We start from the raw sequence: 25,418 nt of genomic DNA, 5'->3' as shown, positions 1-25,418 counted from the left end.
AAAGTATGTTCTGGGAAGGTATTTTGAAGTACCTATCTCTACTCCTTCTCTCTCTAGAGTGGCCTGAAATTTGAAGACCTTTAAAAATATGTGTGTTATAAAAGTGAAACGTTGCAAAATAGATCTTCTGCTTAAATGAAGTACAAAAAAATTGTTTACAGCTTAGTGTGACTTTGCTCAATCTTAATTTATAAGGTTTTAAAGATATGCAAATACATTTCCTAAATTTAGAAAAAAAATATTGATATGGCTTAAAATTCTAGCCTACTTAAATCACAAGAGTTACATTTTCAGAACTAAAACCAGAGAAAAAGAAACTGATAAGTGAAAATTAAGGTAAAATATTGTTTTGTCAAAATTTCAATAGGTACAGACCTGTCATGTAGGCAACTTTCAGGACCCTCTAGAGAGAAAGAGTAGAGGTAGGTACTTCAAAATACCTTCCCAGGACATACTTTAGGCTGCAGACCCATGCCTGAAAGTTTCATTTTCCTAACCTAGCCCCTTTCCAAGATAGCCAAAAGTAGCTAAAGTAAAATTAGCCAAAGTAGAATATTACTATTTTTTTCAAAATTTAGCAAAGGATTGAGCAAAGTTGTGAAGCTGAAAACAATTTTGTTGTACTTCATTTAAGCAGAAGATCTATTTTGCAAGGTTTACTTTATAACACAGATTTTTAAAAGACATCAAAAGTCAAAACTCTCTAGAGAGAGAAGGTGTGAGGTAGGTACTTCAAAATTCCTACCTGGGACTCACTTTAGCCTGTAGACTCATCCCTGGAAGTTTCATTTTCCTAACCTAACCCATTTGCAAGAAAGCCAAAAGTAGCTAAAGTAGAATTTTACTGAAACTAGCCCCAGAAGCAATTGTTTTATGAATTGAATTATGAAAGAACATAAAAAAAGGCATCAAATGATCATCCTAGCTAATTTCATTTTCATCCTAGCTAAATCATAGGGCCACCTAAAAATTTACCTATATTTAGCCATCAGGAGGAGGGAGTGTGGTTAAAATTTATTAGTGTATCTTAAGGAATGATATCAGTAAGTATTATAGAATGTTTTACAGCAGTCTTCAGGATTTCATAGTGTTCCCTTTTGGTGCGTGTTTAAATTATAGCAATGATACCTATAATGGTTAAACCTACGCTTCAAACTCCAATACCTAACATGAAAAATTAAGCCTCACCTATGGAAGCTTTTTAATATTAGTAGTAATGTAGTAATCGGATTGACAACAACTTTTTTATTGGCAGCCAAACGTTTCTTATTTTCAGATATTTCCGCCGAATGTGGGATTCCATAGTGCCCTCTAAGACAACTTCTTAAATAAATAGCAGCGTAATACAGTTATCGAGTAGATGACAGCATGGATTGATCTATTTCTTCCATAGTAGTTTTAAATACGTCTTCAACTAGACATGTCTTTAAATATCAATAATATTTCAATGATATCTTCCATCCATTAGGGTCTTTGGGAGGCTTCTAGCCCTATACGACTGTTTTTTTCTCCCTAAATTTTGGTTCAAATTGGACGTCAATCTTTCCTAAAAGTATATATGATTATCCATGTTTCTTTGTTAATGTCTGGTGGAAGATTAATATTTATGTTGATAGAATTTACTATATGTCAGACCATTTTCCTTACTTACAAATTTTATTACTTTTTTATTTTTGCTGATAGGATTGTCCGTAACACAGAATGTTCTTAGACGATTCTTTTTAGGCTAAGCTGAATCTACACAATCTCATTCCAAAAATTTCTCGTGAAGAAGAACAAAATAACAAACAAGTCTGTAATACAGCACTGTAGAAATTAAAGACTGAACGAAGATTGAATTGGATTCTTTTCACAGGGATGGATGTGATTGATAATTATTTTTAAAATTCCCTTTACATTTCATGCCTGGCTGCAGAAATACAAGAAAGTTGCAATGGTCTTATGACCTGTCTCATTTGTAGTTTGATTCTTGATGATTACGACATGGCTAGGAATATGCTGAAACTTCAAGAACCTTTGATTAGCATATAGATTTCCTAGAATAGGTCTGTGGTTACATTCATCATCTTGTCTTAATCATGTACAAAGCTGGTTTGATGTCAGAAAGTATTGCGCATTTTTTTTTATTGAGGATGAGCCAATACTAAGATTTTAAGGCTATTTTGGTAGCTCTTAGTTCAGCTGATGAAACTGGTCACCCACCTGAGAGTCTCGGTCGGACTCCAAAGAAAACTACTCCACATCTTGAGTTCTTGATGGCATCAATATATTTCTTGTTTCATGTGCTGATATCCTCAACCTACGTCGGACTACTGAGCGTATTTCATCACTCCTTTTTTCGTTCTGTCTGATGAGTCCGCAATTTTGGCCTCAAATATAGTTCAAATAATTGGAAATTGTTTTTTTTAACTGCCGTTACAACCCATTATCACAGATACATACATCGGTGCCCCAATTACTATGACTTTTGACCGTATTTCATGCCTAGCCTCTCTATTTTCACTTCTATCCACCTCACAAGAAATTTTTCTATTGCTAATACTTCTGGCTGAAAATTTATTTCAACTGTTTTCATCTCAACACAGTGCAAAGGTGCCGTGCTGCCTTTTATCATGTCTTTCTGGACATGATAAATGATTCATGGACATGAAAGGACAGGCAGTTCAAAATCGGCTGATAAATATGGCGTCAGAGAATTAGAGATCCCACTTCAAAAACCTTGTAAAAACTATACAAAGAAAATAAAAGTCATCCGTGGTTTAGTATTCTTGTTCAAAGCGTGTTGCGCAATTTTTTCGTATATTTTTCTTATACGATTGATTTCAGTTAACCTCCAAAATTTTTAAAGAAAGTGTTGACCTTTGGCTGTACTGAAGAATATGACGTTACATTTTGGAAAGCTGCATATAATTCTTGCCTGGGTCGAAAATGACAGTTTTCGCTTGTCCATGTGCCAGGCCGTAGAGAGTCTGAGCTGAACAGGAGTCTCATGCAACGGCACCGGCAGAAAAACTTCCAGGGGGGCAGATGCCAAAATAGCAGTGGTGGTTGGGTGACAGTTTAGGTGGTTTATGACACCAAACTACGACTTTACCCCAAAAGACGACGGATTTGCAATCAATTTAAAATTCTGAGAAGCTAATGGATTTAAAAGTATCAGTGACTATAATTTAGGCTTCCCATTTGCAAAAGAAGTAATGCCACACGGTGGTAGTGCTGGATTCAACCAAGTTCATTTGCTTCATTTGTAATGAAATTATGCTACGTTTGGTGATCTGTAATTGCGTATCAGCTATAATGCAGGGGGTGTGAGTCTTGGTTTAGGTGGGGTGAGGGTATGTTCCTACAAAAGTAAATTTTAATGAACAAACTGCTTACTCTTCATGGGGTTTCAGATAAATGTTGAATGAAGAAAAGGGGAGAAGGAATTAATTAAAATGTTTCTCTATACAGCTAATATGTTACATTCCCATGTCTACCAACACAGAGGTGGAAAAGGCAAGACAGGTCATCCTCAGTCCTGTCATGAAATTTCTTTGGGGTGGCAAATACTGCTAGGAACTTAGTTTTCAGCAATTTTCAATGGTAATATTTTTCTTTTCCTATTTATATGAAGTACTTCAATGTATTTAGAAAAAAATATATAGTGTATTTGTCAATAAGAAAATCCTATTGTAGAGGTTGTGATGGCTTCAGTTATGTAGAAGATCAAAAGTCTCAGAAAATTTCCATCCATACAAACAATAATACTCCTTTTCATCCAAACAAAATTCTTTAGTAGTAATATTGACAAGAACTTTTCACCAAAATTACTATTCATCGCCAATTTTTTAAATATATTCAAATTTTACCCAAAATTGATATTGTAAATTTAAACGTAGAACGGTACTAATCAACGCACAATTATTGATTTACACATTTTAAAAGCAATTGACCTGGGATTTAAGGGACTCGTACCTCAAATTATATCTTGGTTAGGCCTGGGTATGATTTGGAAAATAATCGGAAATTAAATAGAAAAAGAGCTTTTTAATTGAAAGCAAGGTACAGATTTGAAACTTGCTCCTTAATTTAGTTGAAAAACTTTTTTTTATTTGTTTAATTAAATTTCATGAAACTGTAAAGTTTTATAAATACAATACTTTTGGTAACATTGTTTGAATTTTAATGGGTAATCGAACAGTTCGTGGTAATGAACTGTAACTTACTTACAGCGACCTGGCTCAATAGTAACCAAAACTCTAAAAAACGGAATATTGATACCAATAGATATATCAAAAGAGTTGGCTTATTATGCTGATTCTAAATATATTACTTTTATTAAGTTTGGTCTTACCCATCAAAAGCTACGAGCCTGAGAAAATTTGTCTAATTTTTAGAAAAAGGGGGAAAAACCCAGTTGAAATCATATAATTTTGAAGAAAATCACACCATCAGATTCAGCTTATCAAAGAACCGTACTGAAGATGTTTCAAGCTCATATCTACAAAAATGTGGAATTTTGTAATTTTTACCAGAAGAAAAATCACGGATGCATGTTTATTTTATTATTTTTTTTCCCCAGGGGTGATCGTATCAACCCAGTGGGCCTAGAACGTCGAGATAGGGCTCATTCTAATGAAAATGAAAAGTTCTTGTGCACTTTTTAAGTGACCCAAAAAATTGGAGGGCAACTAGGCCCCCTCCACGTCACTTTTTTCCCAACGTCCGATCAAAATTCAGTTAAGTTTCTTTCCAATTCCTCTAGACTTAAAATATTAAAGAAATTCCTGTCGTCAAAAATTCAATAGCGGTCCTTTTACCCTTAACGGGATTGCATTGATCATTTGGCAATTGTTCGGGGTAAATTTTCGCCAGGATTGAATTCTCCAGAGGATACTTTTATGGGGAGGGGGATTTTTTTGTGGAGATGGAGCCAGGTATCCTGACGTTATTTAAAAAACGATCAGAAATAAAAAAACAAGTTTTTTCAACTGAAAAGCAAGGAGCAACATTAAAATTTAAAACGAACAGAAATTATTACGCATATGAGGGGGGCTGCCCCATCTTCAACTTATTGCTCTTTGCGCTAAAGTTTAAATTTTGTCCCAATTCTTTAAAAATGATTCCTAAAACACAAGGGTCGTTTAATTAGAACAATATGTAACTTTTTTTAAAGTGCCGAAAAACTGTAGTTTGAAGAGCGAGGTGCTGAGGAGGGGGCAACCCCCCTGATATACGTAACAATTTCTGTTCGGTTTAAGTTTTAATGCTGATCCTTACTTTCAGTTGAAAAAAACATTATTTATTTTCTTTATTTAATGAAGCTTAGAGACAAACAATTTTCTAAAGGCAATGAGAAAAGTATGTCAATTAAAGTAAAAGTATTTAAAAATGTACAAAGTAAGTAGCTACAAAAAAAACCCAAAACAATAGCCTACTTTAAAAAACTGAGATATAAACTCGCAACATTCAGTTTTATCGAACAATGCCGGATCGTTGGTCGGATATTTTTCAACGATATCGACAATCTTGAACTTGGTTATCAATCACAAAAAGATTTAATGTCCTTAGAAATAGGGTTTATAAAAATTAACGCATTATCAAAGTAGTTTGTTCAAAGTAAAACATTAAACTAAGATCAGGAAAAGCAAATAAAAATTGTTAATTATATATTTTAAATTGAATTTCGAATGCCAAAAGCCAGTATATTTGACACCTTTATACTTCATTAAATAAAAAAACAAGTTTTTTAAACTGAAAGTAAGGAGCGACATTAAAAATTAAAATGAACAGAAATTATTCCGTATATGAAAGGGGCGGTCCCCTCCTCAACGCTTCGCTCTTTACGCTAAAGTTTTTTACTGTTTTAAAAAATAAAGTTGTGAGACAGAGTCAAACTTTAGCGTAAAGACCGAGGCGTTGAGGAGGGGACAGCCCCTTTCATATACGGAATAATTTCTGTTCGTTTTAAGTTTTAATGTCGCTCTTTCCTTTCAGTTTAAAAACTTGTTTTTTTTATTTAATTTCTGATCGTTTTTTAGTTAATGCAGCTTTTATTTTGGCTCACCGTCATTGAATAAGTAAACAAAATTTGCAAAAAAATTTTACTTTTCTTTTGCTAAATGTATGTCTCTAAATTTGGTTATGACGTAATTTACAAATTAACTTACGTAACTAACTTCTATATTCGTATATTTTTCTTCTGGCAAAAAATACAAAGTTGCAGATTTTCGTCGATTTAACCTTGAAACTAATACAGAAGGTTTTTCTGATGATGTATATCCGACGGTTGAATTTTCAATAGTATTCTTTCACTGTGAGGGTATGTTTCCCCCCTCTTTAAAAATCGGGTAAAAATTCTCAAAATCATAGCCTTTGATGAGTAATACTAAACTTAATAAAATTTATATGTTTTGAATCATCATTATAAGCACAATCTTTGGATACATTTATTGACATCAAAATTCTGTTTTTAAAAGTTTTGATTACTATTGAACCGTATCGCTTGTTTTTTTATTTTTTTTTTATTACGTATATGTTATTACGTATATGACGGGGCTCTCCCCTTAGTCAATACCACACTCTTTACGTTAAAAGTTTAAAAAAATTTTGATTCACAAACCCCTAAATCACAAAGGCCGTTTAATTAGAATAGATAGCTCTTTTGAAAGCACTAAAAAAAAACTGTAGCGTAAAGAGCGAGGTATTGACTTGGGGGAGAACCCCCTCACATACGTTATAATTTCTGTTCGTTTTAAGTTCTAATGTTGCTTCTTACTTTCAGTTGAAAAAACTTGTTTGTTTTTTTTATTTAATTTCTGATCGTTTTTTAAATAATGCTTGGAAATCCGGCGCCCCCTTCATAGAAATGTCCCTTACCCCAGAGAAACATCATCCACGGAAAGATTCTCCAGAGTAACCCCCTCCAGAAAAAAATCCTTCCTGAAAATGTCTGTATACTTCCCAATAACCAATAAATAATGCTGGCAAGTCCGGTGCCCCCTTCATGGCAATTTCCCTTCCCCCGTGAAGGCTTCCGTCATGGACAGTTCCTCCAACATACCCCCCGACCCAGCCACCCCCAACTACCAGAAAAAACCCTCCTGAAAACTTCTGTATACTTCCCAATAACCAATACTATTATGTTAACATTGGGTAATGTTCATAACTTTTAGACCTCTCCCTGGGGATTTCGGGAGATTAGGTCATTATAAAAGGCGTATTTATCATATTTTAACCCAAGCGAAATACAATGACCAGCTCAAAATTTTGATCAAGTGGTTGTGGGAAAAAAATAAGCATGGGAAGGGGCCTAGTTACCCTCAATTTTTTTTTGTCACCTAAAAAGGGCACTAGAAATTCTAATTTCCGTTCGAATGAGCCCTCCCATGATATTCTAGGACCACTGGGTCGATACGATTACCCCTGGAAAAAAAAACAAAAACAAAAAAACTAATAAAGCAGTATCTGTGATTTCTTCTGGCGAAAAAAGCAAAATTCCACATTTTTGTAGATAGGTGGTTGAAACCTCTACACCAGGGTCCTCTGATATGCTGAACATAATGGTGTGATTTTTATTAAAGTTATTTAGTTTTTAGGGGTCTTTCCCTCTTTTTTTGAAAATCAGCCAAATTTTCTAAGGCGCGTAACTTTTGATGGGTAGCACTAAACTTGATGAAAGTTATATATTTGAAATCAGCATTGAAATCTTATTCTTTTGATGTATCTATTGGTATCAAAAGTTTCTAGAGTTTTGGTTACCATTGAGCCGGGTCGCTCCTTACTTACAGTTCGTTACTACGAACTGTTTGATAACTGCAAAAAAATTAAATTGACAAATAGATAAATACAATTACTCCTAAAAAGAAAAAACAATGATAATAAAATACAAAGATCGTATCCGTTTAGGGGAAAAATACAGAAATTCCCAGCATTCCGTTCAGGGGAACCGTTTCAGCTTATAGTGGTTTCATATACCAGCTCATTGGTACTCTGGTGGTGCAAGAAAAAGTTGACGGTATATTTCTACCGAAATTGCTTTTCCTTGTGTTTATTATAATTATAAGAACTTTGTTGTTTTTAATAGCTGCACTAATTACTAATAAACAAATACATATTTAAGATCACCATAAAAAGCTGATTCCTTGACTGAATATTATCAATAGTTAGGCTCTTATACTTTCGTTATTGACAAGGATTGCTATTTAATTACAATTCATTACTATGAAAAATTTTTTTTTTTAATTTTTTTTTTGCTCCAACTAAATCATAGAGAAAAAATAAGCGTGGAAAATTCGTAAGGGGTTGCTCAGTCACAAATTAGAACTTATATTTTCCTTATTATGGGTCAAATTCTATTGGCAGGCAGCCATCAATGATACAACAAACATATTTTCCATGTTTTTTCCCTATTCTACTCTCTTTCACTTGGTTTCCTTATGATTACTTTATAGTCCCAAATTTCCAGGTGGGGGCATCCCTCCCCTCCTTGCCGGTACCCATGGTATCATAGTCTATTACATCGAGGATTTTCTGAAGCTTTATTGTTTGTATTTGGGACTCAGACTGAGAAATTGTATAACGTTTGCCTCTTAAACTTGAAATTTCCTCCCGTTTCTGAAGAAACAGATGTTTTCCTTAGCTTTTTTTCTTAGCAGTAATACGGGAAATTTGGCAAACGTCAAGAACATTAGCTTTGAAACCAAAGAAGATACAATTTCCTTCTGAACGCCGATCAATGCACCTTGAAGGGTTGATCAATGTATCCTGCATCAGTTTTTTGTACCGAAAATTCGTTCATATGGTAAACCATTTAGAAAATATTAGGAGTTGACGCTATTTTTTGTTGCAGTGCGCACAGAAAAAAATGGATAATGATCGGGTTAAAAATCGGGTACTATCCCGTTATGCGGGCTTCTCTAAAAAGTCAAGTTTGTTTAATGCTAATGAAATAAAATAAAACAGGATGAATATATAATAGTTTAGAAACAAATTTGGGCTATATATTGGCACATTAGGGGGGGGGGGGCAAGTGGCGGGTAAAGTATTGCATATATTAAATACATAACCTAACCTAACCTAGGTACCTTCCCCCCCTAAACCCCAAAAACCACAGTTTAATATCGTATAAGCAATGTAAACCTTGCTATCATTGCCTGCTTTATAACAGTTAAGACGTCAAAAACGGGTTTTATCATTGCCTAGTCTATAGTGATAAACCCGAGAGGCCCGGGTAATGGGATAGTACCAAAAATCGTCCAAGACCAAAAATATGTTAAAAAAAACTGAGGCCAAGTAGTGGCCTCTTGATCCTCTGTCAACTTCCTTCCCTTTCATCTCAGATTTTTGGCAAAAAGGAAGGTATGTTGCAAGGCCGTACCCAGAGGGGGGGGATAGGGAGGTTTGAAACCCTCCCGAAATGTTTTTTTGCCTCGTAAAAAAGTAACAAAAATGGATAGGAACAAATTTTGTATGCGTTTTTTGAGTTTTTTTTTTGTGTAAGGCAGGTATATTGTCTTTTTGTAGCAACACCATGCAATGAATTTTGGTATGCATAATTAGAGGTATAAAATGGGCCCGTGACCCTTTTAAACTCACACCCCTCTACCTTTCTCAACTTCTTATTGGAAACGTTGGTTTGTTACAAATTGTTTGAACTGGAAGTTTACAATCATTTTCAATTGGTATGGTTAGACAACTAAAGTAAGTGAAAGTGCTTCAAACGGCATACATCCCTTCCCACGGTCAAAATTTAGCTACAACCTTGTTTGAATTAGAATAATGCAAACATTTTTATTCTGCATGATCGACAGACCCAATTGGGCCGTACACCTTCTGAAACACATCACCCTCCCGCTCTTCCGGGTTGCTTCTTATCATGGGCAGCGCAATAGCGCTGCCTAAGTAAAGAAGGATGTTGGCACAATGTATTATTTCTTTTCTTCTTCTTCCATACCGGTGCACTTCGTATCTAAGGAGTTGTCGTAGAAACTTTGAAAAGGGCTCATTCCATTATGAAATTGGAGTGGCTTGTGCCCTATTTAATAGTCGAAAGTGATCGGAAGGCAGTTAACATCCCTTCCACGTCCACTATTTCCCCAAACATATCCAATCAAAATTTTGAGATAGCCATTTTGCTCAGTGTATTGATTTCCAGATAGAAATTATGTTTTTGAGGAGGACACTCCCCCATAACCCTCAGGGCAAGGGCAATAGGATCTGCCCTGGGGGCATATAAGGTTTTTACAGAAATTATTTTCGTAGAAGCTTCAAAAAGGGCTAATTCAATTGGAAATTAAAACAACTTGTCCACTTTTTAATAGTCAAAAGTAATCGGAAGGCAGTTAACATCCCTTCCACGCCCACCATTTCCCCAAACATATCCAATCAAAATTTTGAGTAGCCATTTTGTTGAGCGTAGTTGATTTCCAGATAGAAAATATGTTTTTGAGGAGGTCAGTCCCCCAGAACTCCCAGGGCAAAGGTTTTAAGTTATGCCCTGAGGACATATAAGAACGATGTTGGCACAATGTTTAATTTATTATTTTTTTCCTTTAGAGCAGGGCACTTCGTATCGAAGAAGTTGTCATAGAAACTTCGAAAAGGGCTAATTCAATTGGAAATCAGAGTGGCTTGGGCCCTTTTAATAGTCGAAGGTGATTGAAAGGCAACTAACACCCCTTCCACGCCCACCATTCCCCCAAATACATCCAATCAAATTTTTTAAATAACAATTTTGCTCAGCGTACTTGATTTCCAGATAGAACTTATGTTTTTGAGGAGGACAATCCCCCACAGCCTTCAGGGCAAGGGTTGTCAGATATGCCCTGGGGGCATATAAGGTTTTTACAGAAATCAATGTTGTAGAAACTTCAAAAAGGGCTCATTCAATTGGAAATTGAAAGGGCTAGTGCCCTTTTTAATAGTCGAAAGTGATTGAAAGGCAAATAACCCCCCTATCACGCCCACCATTTTCCCAAATACATTCAATCAAAATTCGAGATATTCATTTTGCTCAACGTAGTTCAAAGTTCTGGAAATTAGGTCCTTTAGGATAATAGCCCCCTCAGAGCCCTCAGTGCAAGGGTTACAAGTTATGCCTTGGGGGTATATAAGGTTTGTATAGAAAGTTGTTGTAGAATTTTCAAAAAGGGCTCATTTGATTGGAAATTGAAATTACCCTTTTTAATAGTCGAAAGCACAGTTTATATAATATACCAGTAAGTTTACCGCAGATGATTTCTGGCTCTTCATTCTCGGTGCGAACAAAAAGCTCCTCCCACTTATTTTTGCACTTATTGTCCACTTATTGGTTGAGCCGGCCAAGTGGTTTTGTCAGTACATGTTCCGTAGGTGATTATTCTTTGTCTACCCGTGAAAAGATCTAATGCCGCTTATGTTTATATCTGATAAAACGTTCTCTGGAGCACTCGCACCTCGGTCCTGGTTTTTATAATGGGTGAGATAGGGAAAGATCATACTATATAATTATATAAACTGTGGTCGAAAGTCAGTGGAGAGTAATTAACCCCCCTCTCACGACCACCATTGTCCCAAAAACATTCAATCAAAGTTTAGAGATGGTCATTTTGTTCAACGTAGTGGAAAGTTTTTGAAATTATGTATTTAAGGATGTCAAACCCCCAAAGCCTCCAGGGCAAAGGTTTTAAGTTATGCCCTGGAGGCATATAAGGTTTTTATAGATAGAGTTGTCAAAAAAACTTCAAAAGGGGCTCATTCAACTGGAAATTGAGAGGGCTAGTGCCCTTTTTAATAGTCGAAAGTGATTGGAGGGTAACTACCCCCCCCCCCTCACGCCAACCATTCCCCAAACACATCCAATCAAAATTTTCAGATAACCATTTTGTTCAACGTAGTAGTAAGTTCAGGAAATTACGTCTTTGAGGATGACAGCCCCCCAGCCCTCAGGGCAAGGTTTGTAAAATATGCCCTAAGGGCATATAAGGTTTTTATTGAAAGGTTTGTCGCAGAAAGTTCACACGCGCTCATTTTATTGGAAATCCACAGAGCTAGTGCCCTTTTTAATAGTTAAAAATGATTGGAGGACATCTACCGCGCCTCTCACACTCACATTTTTCCCAGACCCATACAATCAAAAAGTTAGGACAGCCATTTTTTTCAACATAGTTGAAAATTCTGGTAATTATGTCATTTAGTATGACAACCACCCTAACAGCCCTTAGGGTAAGGGTTGTAATTTATGCCCTGGGGCATATAAGGTGTTTATAGAAAGCGTTGTTAAGGTGTTTATAGAAAGCGTTGTCTTAGAAACTCAAAAAGGGCTCATTCGATTGGAAATCGAAAGGCCTAGTGCCCTTTTAGTAGTCGAAAGTGATTGGAAGGCTTGACATTTTTATAGTAAAGATCGATGTGGGTATAATGTATTATTATTTTTTGTTGTTGTCGTTAGACCAGGGCACTTCGTATCGAAGGAGTTGTCTTAGGAACTTCGAAAAGGGCTCAGTCGATTGAAAATAGAAAGGGCTGATGCCCTTTTCAATAGTCGAAAGTGATTGGAGGGCAACTAATCCCCCTCCCACCCCCACCCTCCCATTTTTCTATTATGTTTAAAAACTAAATGTCGCCTTAAGATTAAAACAAAATGCACTGTGTTAATGCTAATTACCAATAAGGCATCTCAGCAGTATCCCAAGAACGACTAAGGGTATTATGTTCAAACTTCCGGGGCTACTTCTGCTCTTAAAATTCAACCAAATCAAAACAGCGTAATTGTATCCAAGCCATCAAAGAAAGTAAACAGATATTTTGCGAATGGTATTAAGTTTTCCATTTCAGGTCAACTAGAGGAGGTATGAAACTAAATTAAACACTACTATTTGTGTCCAGATCTTTAAAAGGGTGTTGTCGTTAAAAATTGCTAAAAATTTTTCTCCAGCATACAAATAGCAGGCCAAACTATAAAGTATTAAAAAAAACCGAAAAGATTTAAAGAATTATTTTCTTTTCCCTTAAAAGACTATATCAATATAAAACGAACAAAAATTAATTAAAAACACTTTTCCCACAAAATAAGTTTTTCAAAGAAAAGTAAAGAAGTTTGTTTTTCAAAGAAAATTAACATAAGTTGGGGTTAAAACCCCTATCGCTTCCTTAGGCCAGAACATAATTTGCACTTTACAGAAAAAAATACAAATGAATGTGCATTGTCAGTTTAATATACATATGCTGATATTTAGTAATCAAAATGTTAAGATTATTTGATTTATTAAAGTTATAAAAGTAAAAACATTTATATTTTTTTCAGTAAATTGCAACTTATGTTCTGGCCTGAGGAGCATAGGGGTTTTGAGCACAACTTATGTTAATTTCTCCTCGTTTTGAGTTTACTCGGTTATTTATTGTAATTTCTGTTCGTTTTGGGTTTCATTTATTTATCGATGCTGATTTGTGGTAGTTTCACAATTGGTAGATTATTTGATTTTGTTCTTGCTCATTTTTTGTTTAATGGAGTTCTTTATTTTTCTTTGAAAAACTTATTTTGTGGAAAAAGCTTTTTTAATTCATTAAAAAAAAATAGGCATACTGCAGCTAACTTTTTGAACCAGAATCACAAGTAATTTTAAAACCAGTCAACAAAATAGTGGACACAAAATGTGAGACTGTTTAGCCTCCAATACCCCATTTCCCTCCCACTTCCAATACTTTTGCACAAAGACGGGAGCGTTGCACTTTTTTTGGATCGAAATCTCACCAGGAATTTTAATATATTTGAGTAAGGGCACGGCCCCTCGCTCTTCCCTCGCCAACTTTCTAGAAGATTGGTAGCCATGACGCACTTTGATTGAGCTGGAATAACGCAGGGGTTTTCAATAGGGTTAAAGTGGACAATAGACCATTCCATTACCTTTGCCGACTATTTTGCACAAACTAAGGTATGTTGCATCCCCTCTTTATAAGAATGTTTAATCGGTATGGATGGAGGGCCAGAGCAACCCCGTGACCTCTCCAACACTCCGCAACATCCAATTTTTTGAAGAAATGTAGGCATGTTCTCCCTTATTTAAGTCAAAAAACTTGCACTAACTTACAATCTGTATCTGTATGTTAATTGACCAAACAGGTCCCACAGCCCCTTCAGCATCGTCGGCATCTCGCCACCAGTTTTTGGAAGAAAAATAGACATTTTTCAACTAGTGTGAAATGGAATTACGCAGTGAAATTATACCAGCCCCACCCCCTGCAATGCCAACTATTTTATAAGAATGACAGACATATTGCATCTTTATTAAACCAGAATTATGTACCAGAAGATGTTTAACCACTATGATCAGAAAACAAGTCTTAGAAAGTTCCTCCTTCACCACCTCCAGCTTTTCAGTTGAAGTTAGGAATGTTGTCAATTGTTTCAATAAAAAACAGACAATAATTTTCAATCTGTATGATTGGAAAAAAAAGCCCTGTTGGTACTTTTTATGAGCTCTTGAATTGGAAAAGTCTTAAATTATTTCACAAAGAGAGAAAATTAGCTCAATGGATCGATGGGGTATTGGTAATTGTAACCACTGCTTTTTGACCTACCAAGCAGGACTATAACGTGTTTGTCTTTAAATTTCCCCGGTTTAATTTCAAAATACAAACACGCATTACGGCAATTTACCCTTCCCATGGAACATCAAAGCAGCTACAAATTGTAGATCAATAGTATTTACAGTAATAAGCGTGTTTGGGGCCTGAAATCCGATAATAAATACCCACAAAATTTCGTGACAGTTTCCTAAGTCCTTCAAATATATCTAAGAATTGGAAATTTATTCACAAAAAACGAAAAAAATACCTACTTTGCCATGTCAGTTTAATAACAACACTACTACTACCACAAATTCGTCATAGCGTTAAGAAACCTGGGGACGATACGGTGACGAGTACTTCCTCAACTCCACAAGAACCTTTTGCTTGTGCATGTTCTTTTTTTCTGATTTTTTTCTTTTTTTAAATGAATATACAAGTACAAAAAACATCCTTTTTTGTTTTTATTTACAGTATGCGATGCATTCCCCCAGACTTGTGTAGTTGTAATGTTTCATTTTTTGTAGTGTAATATCTTGTGTCTAATTTGTCAGTTTATAGCAACAGTTATTCGCATTGGACGCGCCACGAGTATTTGAAATATTGTAATTGCTGCACAATTTATTACAATTTTGATTAACTTGTACGTTGCTACGGGAATTGCAAAAGGACTGCTAGGGTATTACCCAGAAGTCCAAGGCAAGCAATCACTGTACTTGGACAAGTATCTGGAGCAGATTGCAGCTTCGCCACGCTTCATCAGTAGCCTGACCGCAACTGTAGCCTTAACATTTAAACTGCAATGAAAGTTTGAGTTCATAGTGACAGGCCAGCTAGCCAAAAGACAGGATTTTGGCTAGAAATCTTGCATGTTAGGCGAAAACTTTTGGTAACTCAGATATTAGAATTAGAGCTAGATTTTTAGCATAACCTCTGTAGCTTTAATACTAAGTTTCCTTTGCAAGTTTTTGGTAGGCCTATGCTATTTTTCTGCAGTCCTAAGGTTTTAATGTCTTAGCGTAAGAGACATTTTGCTAGCATTCGATAACTGGAATTCGCTTTATCCGTCTACCAAAGACATGAAAGCGTAGGAATTGGTCTATAAGAATTTTGGGCCCTTTTCCTGTTTTGATTTCAAAACGGTTTTTAATAGTTTTTTTTTCTTTTTGGGAAAAATACTGTTCGACTGTTTTTCCGTATTTTTTTCTCTTCTGGAAAGTGCAGGGACAAGTAATTTGCTTCAAACTGTATACATGAATATATAAATCGAAGACTCAACTAAAAAACTCCAAAAATTTCATCACAAAAGGGCCATGATCGGTGGAAAAGTTAACATTCCATTTTGAATTTAATGTAGAGAATTACATTTAAAAAGCTCAAAACAATTTGATTTATTGAACATTTTGTAACAGTACAAATGAGTAACAATATTAATGTTAAACAAAATTTGTTACTCATTAATTATTGATAAAATTAAACGCTCTTTGGCTCAATAAACGAAGCATGTAAGACTAGCTAAATATTTTTTTGTTTTTCTATTCCCAAAAGTTTTAGTGTAATGGCCTTTTAAAGTCTTTTTCGCCTGAAAACTAAACATTCAGCACCACAAATTATAGAATCCTTGTGGTAAATTATGAGGGATAACACTTCTGGTTAAATTTTTGAAATTGATTTAGAAATACCACTAGTTTCGACTTCTATACAAAATAAAAATTTATTTCTTTGAAAGATTAAAAACGAAATGTCTGCGTGAAAACTAACTTAGACAGAATTTTAGTAAATGAAAATTCTAGACCGTGCAAGGATCATGATTAGATAACTAATGGATTGTAAAACGTTGGACTATAAGCACAACATCTTGATCTCGACACTGGGTTTCCCAGTGTTTTTCCAAATTGATTTATTCTTTAAAAAGGACAAATTAAAGCTTTTTTTTCAATATTGTGTTTTTGAAAGAATTTTCTGGCTCTTTTTTATAATTTATTGTATGGTTTTTTCCTTCCCTGACAACCAAAATTCTTCAAAATTAATGGAAAGAGTAGAGGAAGAAAAAATAAGAAGACAAAAAATACAAATGCATAAAACACATGTTCAAGATGTAAAAAATTATAATTTTTATCGGTTTGAAATTCACTTCTAAGGGCACAGGAAACAGAACCAATAAAACTATTGTCCTTACGCAATTTCACACAAAAATGTGAAAAAATGCCCTCAGAAGACAATAAGTGTAAAAGATTTATTAACCACAGATTTGTGGTTTGCTCAACAGGAACGATTTAAAGTCATTTATAAGATATATGCAGGGTAGCAGTTGCAAAACTAGTCTGTTTTGGCAAACAATTAATCACCAGGAACACGACTAGGGGGATCGAAATATTCATAAGGACCATAAACCCGCAGCCCCGTGGAACATTTTTAATGGCAAAAATATTTTAGTGATAGTTCGACTAGGTCCTACGAAGCAGAAATATCATTATTTATATTTGTGAGGCTGGCATAAGTGCAAAAAAGTCAAAATTTTTTATAAGGATATCAGATGAACTTTCTCTAAGACTTATGACTAATTAAATCGTACTTTTATGTTTCTCCTGATTTATATTAGCATTAATCATTCTTCAGACAAATCATTGAGGCATTGAAAGCATTCCCTCCTCTTGTATACAGATAATAAGCATGGTTATATTAGCCATAGTTATATAAGCCATTGAGTACCATAAAATAGACATATAAGACGTAAATTGAACATAGAAAAGAAATTTCATACACACACAAGAGTTACCTTACTCATGGAAACTTTTTGGAAATGACTTTCTAAAGACGTTGTTTATTTGATTTTAAAATAGTATATTGGAAATAATGTTCTCAAAGATATTTAAGTCTCACTCTTTTATATACTGAATGTAAACAAGACGGAAAGTCTTTCATTTTAAGCAAGCTATATTTCCATTTCCAAAAAGCAAAATATTTCCAACTAAAGTTGAGGCTTGCTTCAGAAATAACGTTCAAACTTCACTATTCAAAAGTTCACGTGTATTTCACATTATTTTTTCATCGGCGCACTCACTAAACCTTGCTCTGTATAAGCATCAGAGATATAAGTTTAAATAAAGAAAACCATCTGGCGTTCAATTACAAACAAACTTTTAGCTCAATTAAAAAAGAAGAAAAAAAAAGAAAACTGATACACAATAGCGTCAAAATAAAATTTACCTTATTAGATGGAATAACAAAAAGGACTAGTTAACATTATTTTGTTAATCGGGTCATTAATGCCGGGTATCCCTGGCGTCCAGACTTACAAGTATCTCAGAGTCACACGAGGTGTTCAATGATTTAAAAAAATTTCGTAATGAAACTAATCAGCTTCGCAGATCTTGTGTTCAAAAATATTATGAGATGAAATTTGAAAATAATAAAGGGAACAAGAAAGGTACGTGGAAAACTATTAATGAATTATTAAATGGTGGCAAGAAAAATGAAAATTCAGCAAGCCTAAGAATTGACGATAGAATAGTTGATGAAAGGAAGGAAATTTCTTAAGTTCTGGATGAATATGATCCAAAAATAGGTAAATCAGTAAGTGAAATTTCACTTAATGATAGCAGTAAATTTGCTGAAACTTTTAAAGATTAAAGAGGTTTGGGGGTGAAGATGAACATTGCTGAAACTAATCTAGAGAAGATGAAGCAAGTAATAGGATTGATGAAGTCAAATCCGTCTGGGAGTGATGGTCTCAATCTGCATACATTTAAATTAGTAATGGTATATTTGTTGCCCTGCCTTGTATATTTGATTAACTTATCGCTGAAAAGGGGTGAGTTTCCTTTACTATTAAAAGAGGCCATGGTTATTCCTTTGCATAAAGGAGGTCTGAAGACAGATCCTTTGAACTGGAGACCGATTTCGATGCTTTCTTTGTTTTCAAAGCTGTATGAAAAGGTCATGTATTGGAGATTGTATCTGAATCTATATGGATTTCTCGCAGAAACACAGTTTGGATTCAGGAAAGGGCATTCTACGATACTTGCAGTCCACCATCTCACAAGTTTTGTTAACTCTGCGCTTGAACGTGGGGAGCTGGTGCTTTCGATTTTCATAGATTTTAGCACAGCTTTTGATACTGTTGTTTTTAAGCCTTATTGAGCAGGCTACGTTGTATAGGTGTTCAGGATGTATCTTTGAATTGGTTCGAGCCTTATCTTGGAGAGAAAACACTTATAGTGAATGTTGATAGCTCCAAATCAAGAAGTTATAGAGTCCATTGCGGAGTTCCACAAGGTTCCGTGCTTGGGCCCCTGCTTTAACTAATTTATGTAGATACTATGCGATTTTATATTCCTGGGACACGAATCACGTCATTTGCTGGTGACACTGTGTTTACAGTAACATCATCTAGTGAAAATCTTTTGATTGAAAAGATACATAAGGCCCTAAACGAACTGGCAAGTTTAACGAGATGTAGCTGTCTATCTGTTAATGTTTTTAAGACAAATTTCATGACTTTTTGTAGGATTAGTACTCCCATTAGTTTAAATAATAAAATATGTCTAAATGGTGTATACTTAAAAAAAGATTTTAGTGTAAAATATTTAGGTTTTTATCTTGATTGCAATTTGGGTTGGAAATTACACTGTGATACAGTAGCAGCAAAAGTGGCAAGAGGACTGGGTCTTATAAGAAGGCTAAGGAGAGCTCCCACCAAGAATTCTAATGATCCTCTATTATTCTCTTATCAGTCCGTATCTATCTTATGGTTGTTTTCTTTGGACTAGTTCTTTTGTGTCAAGTTTAAAAAGAGTTCAAATTTTACAAAATAAAGTTGTTTGTGTCTTAAGAGATTATGTGAGATTTGGAAATAATACTTTGAGTTGCTTCACTAAAATAAAAATTCTAAATATTTATAAGTTCAGAGATTATCAACTAGCTATTTTTGTTTATCAATGTTTGAATCGTTATTCACCGGAGTGCTTTTGGGAAATTTTTAAGTCCAACTCGTTTTATCATTGTTATGAAAGTAGTGTGGTAAGGTGTATTGATGGTATTTAGGGTGATGTAATGATAGATGCCTTTATTCTCCCTTTATAGGGGGATAAACTATGGCCCTAAGGTAATTAAACTTTGGTAGCGTGCCTTAGGCTAGGACCGAACTAATGAGGCGTACCAACTGGGTATGTTCGAGGGACTAAAGGTAGATTGTAGAGAGGTTGACTATAACACAATACTTTTATTCAGTTAACTTATACTGATACAAGGTTTGATAATACATATATATATATTCTATTGGGACTGGTTGTCCCAAGTAGACCACAAGTCTCAGAAAACTATAATACTATATAATAGGATACTTAGACACTTACAATGATCCGACAAGATTCCAAGGTATTTCTAAAAACAACAGACCAGAGGTCAGTCCGGCATTAAGTTAGTATCAGTCTACCCCTTCCCATAAAATGTATCTTTTATACATTTTTATCAACCACATATTCCTCTACCCAGCCAACGCAACAGCTAAGAAGTGGTGATGTCACAATTTCCAGTTAAGCAGAAACTTGGCAAGATCTATTCCTTATCTTAATAAAAAGTGGTATTTCTAAACTTTGTACTTGCGTCTTAATATATTTTTACTAAATTCATAATTAACTAAATTAGAAAGCTTTACCACAATATTCCCCATTTAAAGAAGAGTTGCCCACAACTCTCAATACTTTACTTTTAAAAACAACTTAATTTTGTTTGCAGCTATTATGCTGCCATCTTTGGGTCACTATGTGCATATACCCTCAATGGGTTTCCTTAGGGTCATGTTTCTGCTCCAATATAGGCCATGTTCTTACTTTTTTTTCGAAGGATTTCAATTTGAAATTCATCCTTGTTTCTCTTTTTCTCTGTCTCTAGGACTGAAAAATACTCTTTTTACCCTTCTTCATATGCATCTTCTGTTTTAACTTGACCCCAAGCGGCTTAAGCATTATATTAGTGGTTCTGCTTAAATTAGATTTCAAGCTATATTAGAAACATTTATGAATTATTTGAGTTTAAATTTAATTCCCATTAATAATTTAATTTATCTGTGCGATGTGGTTGATATACTGTTTATTTTTCAGGTTTAGAAATGCCTTGGATAAATTACATATAACAATTTTGATTTTAAAATTTTTACATATTTTTCCAGCACAAAGCACTTTCACATATATATTTTCACATATTTCAATAATATAAAGCCTTGAGGCTATGTAGCACATTCTCTAGGCCTAAATTAAGTTCTGATTTTATCTCACTTTCTGATAAACTTGTGGTAAAGTCTGTAATAGTAAAGTACTGCTATAGTTTCCAAAATATCAGTTTATCAAGTATGGTTTGGTTTCTGATGGTATGAGATGTTAGTATCAGGCTACATTTGAAGTGACTTCATAATTTGTTACTTTCCAAAAATTATTCAAAAATTTATTGAAAAAAATGGATCCGAAAGGATGCTACTAAAAAATTGATTTCCAAAAAAAAGCTAAGGCTGTATCTAAAATAAATATTCAGATTAGAATACACATAAAGCATATAGTTTTACATATATAGTAGAAAGAAACATTCAATTTTGTAAAGTTTAATAATTTTGAATTACTTTTCTCTCTTTTAATTACTCCAAAAATAATATCTCGCTTAAATCGAAACGTTATATTTCTTGCTGGATTATTCTTTTCAAACTTAATACTTAACGGATTATTTCACAATAAAAATATTTATACGTTGACTCCAAATTATACGCTTATATATAACATTAAATCACTAGTTAAAACTTAAAGAAAATAAAAACATAGTATATATATATATATATATATATATATAAGCATTGTGTAATAGCTTACAAAAGTATTTTTTTTAAGTCGCAAAACTAGATAAGATATTTGACTACTGGTTAAAACTTAAAGCATTTAAAAAAATAAAACACGGTATAAACTTGTATTGGAATTAATTCTAATTAGTGTTTTGTTAATTGCTTATGAAGTATTAATCTAGAATACTTCTTGAATGATATAAAAATAAAAAACACAAATACTCAACATATTAATTCACTATATTTACATGGATAGTTTAGGTTATATATATATATATATATATATATATATATATATATATATATATATATATATATATATATATATATATATATATATATATATATATATATATATATATATATATATATATATATATATATATATATATATATATATATATATATTATATATATATATATATATATATATATATATATATATATATATATATATATATATATATATATATATATATATATATATATATATTAACAGAAGTTATGTTGATACATAACTTAATTGTTAAAAACAAATAATAATTATGAACCCTAATAATTTATTTAATCACTGCAATATTCGTTCTTTTTACAACTTTTAAATAAGTCCGCCAGGACTTTTATCTGATGAGTCTTAACTGCAACTTAAAATATATAAAAAAATCAACCCTAACTAATAGATTTATACACTATAATTGAGAATTTTGATAAGCCTCTATATAATGGCTTGGCAATAGTTCATATAAAATGATTTTGATATTAAAATTTACATGATTACAATTTTTTTTTATAAGACAACAATTTCATATTTATAAAGGATTTTCAAACTATCTTTATAACTGTATATATTTTCTCAACAGCATTTGTTACGACTATATAAATTTTCCATGTACGACTATAGACATTTTCTTATCTTTGTTTTACAACTTTGGTTCTATTTCGAACCAACTTGTGTCATTAACTGTCATTAGCTTACTATAAGCCTGTTTGTTTATTCAGACTTTTGAGCTTTTTAATTCTTTTCGAATTTCTAGGTACTTGAGACAGTTTTATAACCTTTTTGTCTGTAATCTCTCTTTTTTTCAGCTTTAATGTCCTTTTGGTATAAGGCTCCATTTCCAGCTTAGTTCTGATAAGCAAAAAATTTAGCTATTCGTCTTTTTAAATGTTTTGGCACTATCAATTGACTCGTGCCTGCACTCTTAAGGTTTGCTTACCAAGACTGCCTTCTGGTAGCTTCTATAACGTTTTAAGTTCTCTTGTCATCAGCTACAGCTAAAAGGACTATTATAAACCTGCACACACAATAATTAATTATCTCGTATAGTAGTGCCAAACTTTATTATTTGTGGCACAAATTTTCTTTAGGGTAATTCTTTTATAAAAAGAAGTGGCCCTTCTGCAAAAAAAAATAACTGAACTTAATGGCACCTAGTAATTTATTTTCAGAAATACAAGCGAAAATGACTATTTGCTCTTTAACTTTCCAGCTTTTAGCGGCCTTGTTTTAAGTTTCAACCTAAATTAAGTCCTTTCGCATATTATTTGCCTTCTTGGTTCAGTCAGTTCAATATGTGCGTATAACAGAGTTTTACTGACTGCGTTGAATTTCTTTTCCTTTAATTTCGTCTTGCTATATTTTCAACTGAAACCCTTCTCTTATTTTTGATTATTTACTTCAATGAAGTCTAAGGGTTTTTTTCAAATCTTTTTCCGCTTTTTCAGTAAAATAGGTCTTTTTTAAAGCCTATTTTTATATGGTTCATGTTTTTTTCAATAACCTTAACAAGTTTTTATGCTGATTGCCCTTCTATGGTCAAATTCATTATCTCCTTATTTTAAAAAGGATTTTTGTAAACTGCATTTTTTTGACGTTATTCACATTTTTCAGTCCAAAAGCGTTTGTTTTAGAAAATTACTGTATTTTTTCAGCTGATTTTTAGAACATTTTTAATTAGGTTTTGCCCTGCATTTGCTAGTTTTCATTTCTTCATAAGAATGTACGTTTTTACGATATCCTGATTTCCGTGAATTTGTGTGGTTTTCAACATAGAAACATATTCCTTGTCTATGTTATTTCACCCAAAAAAATAGTGCCTAGTACGTGCCAAAATTTGTTTAGAGATAGGGGTTAATAGTACCCACTGCGGTTTCCCTATAATCTTTTATATTTTTCGCGTCTGGTATTTATTCTTTGTTTAATTTTTGCCTTAGTTTTATATAGTCATTGAGTGCAATTTGTCCCTTTCGTGATATTTTGACTATTACCCTATTCTAAAAGCTTATGGGTATTTAGTGTCAGTGTAAAATTTCCCACTTGCTATTTATTTTAGCATGTAGGATTTTACACGAACATTCAGCCCACACCTTCTCCAGTTTGACCTTTATTTATGAAATATTTTTGGTTATCTTGGTGGATCCCTCCCAATGACAAGACGTTTAGCAGTTTCCCTTAAATGCCAATGGTCCTGTCATTTGGTGTCTTTCACCCGCACTTTCCTCGCCCTGATTATTTATGTTAATGGTGTGTCGTGAATTTATTTAATATGTGAAATTATTTATACACAAAAAAACTTTTACTTTTTAAATTGTGACACATTTTTTTTCTACGGCTTCTTGTTTATGTATACTGTCCTTATTTGCTAAGTATTTAATTTATTATATCTTCTACTATTTATAACAAGGTTACAGCTAGCTTGTACATGTAGTCGACTTAATGTAAACTCTTGCTGTTTTTCCCATTATAATAATTTTAAAATTCTTAAAAAACAATTTTTTTTTAAATTATCCCCCCAAAATATTTTTTTCAATATACATATCAAAAGAATCGCCTTTTAATGCTAATTCTAAATATGTGTAATTCAATTAGTTTTACTGCACCTATTTAAAAGTTACGTGGCCTTACTTAATGTCTTTTATGAAAAAGAATTCTTTTTGACAAGTCTTGTCAGTACACCATTCGCGAAGTTTTATTTCGTCCCGGAGACAAAATTTTTGCAGGAAGCTATGATGTCACTTTAGATCGGAGGTTATTTCTTTTCTGGGAACTTACGAGTATTGAGGCTAAATTTTTTTTTTTAGTTTCTTTTCTACGTGACGGTAATAATTTTTACTTGCGACATATATTTGAAGGAAAACTTTGATGTTATTTACATACCGATTAAAAGGAAGGACAATATGAATATTTCTTTAGAGGCTCTTTACTTGTTTTATTTTTATTTATTTTTTATTTTTTTATCATTATTTTATTCAAATACTAATCGGCTGGGGGCTACGCTTGTTCTGCCTTTCTCCGTTTCCTGGTCCGAATTTTGGACTCCAAGTTTTTTCTCTTCTTTATAATATTTGCAAGTTTTTCCGTGGTCTCTATAGTGTGGTTTACAAGGCTCTGAATTTGAGCGCGGTTTTGTTGCATCGTCAAATATCTTTAATCTTTGTTTCTCATGATGTTTGGCCTTTTTCATAAGTGATTTAGCTACTTTTACTGCTGACGAAGGAACTTGTTGCTGTCCTTCTGGTTCCTTTTTTTTCTCCATAATTTCTCTCTTAAGGAGGGTTTTCTTAACGACGGCCCAGGTTTAGTGCTATCGGTTTCTGTAGAAGAATTATCGGTGTCACATTCTGTTAGCTCGCGTCTGGTAGATGGCGTTTGTTCCAAAAGCCATTTTTGTGTGAAGACTGTAGCTGAGTCTAATGTTTGAAAATCTGATAATTCACTGGTTCCTTCCAATTTTTCTTCCTCTTTGGATTTAAACTTAGATTTATCATGTTTTAAACCATAAGGTTGTGTTTGAGGTTTTTCATTGCTAGTATGTGATGAGCATCGAATATTTTCCTTTATTCTTGTTTGGTGTGGGGATTTTGTAGCCAAGATTGGGCTAAACACTTCTTCCACTCCTCCCAACCTTTTTGGTTGTTAAAAAGGTCATAAAATTCATAGGGTCTTCTGATATATACTGGTGAAATTGTTTCCTCTATTTCTTCGTCTGAAGGAATAGGCTCTGATTTCCACGGTTTTGAAAAATATCCCTTTTTCATTCTATTATGGTGTACTACTTCT

At 33.5% G+C, this 25,418-nt stretch overlaps 1 protein-coding gene across 3 annotated transcripts in view; it reads right to left on the bottom strand.

Moving 5' to 3' along the window:
* The window catches only part of LOC148940681 (oxidized purine nucleoside triphosphate hydrolase-like), a 61,791-nt gene that overhangs the window by 16,488 nt on the left and 19,885 nt on the right, over positions 1–25,418 (bottom strand). The window contains exon 1 of one of the 3 annotated variants that reach the window (XM_089105621.1): positions 1,189–1,275. The exons of 1 other annotated variant lie outside the window; for it this stretch is intronic. The gene's annotated coding sequence lies outside the window, so the exon portion shown is untranslated. Of the gene's footprint in view, positions 1–110; positions 135–1,188; positions 1,276–25,418 lie in introns of those variants that run through there. One more of the 3 variants, XM_089105624.1, reaches the window with a different exon arrangement.

This window comes from Artemia sp. Qi Xiang Cuo, chromosome 19, assembly GCF_049724085.1.
Source record: "Artemia sp. Qi Xiang Cuo chromosome 19, ASM4972408v1, whole genome shotgun sequence".
Taxonomy (NCBI): domain Eukaryota; kingdom Metazoa; phylum Arthropoda; class Branchiopoda; order Anostraca; family Artemiidae; genus Artemia; species Artemia sp. Qi Xiang Cuo.
Note: the sequence above shows the minus strand (reverse complement) of the source record. Positions and strands in the feature narration are given on the sequence as shown.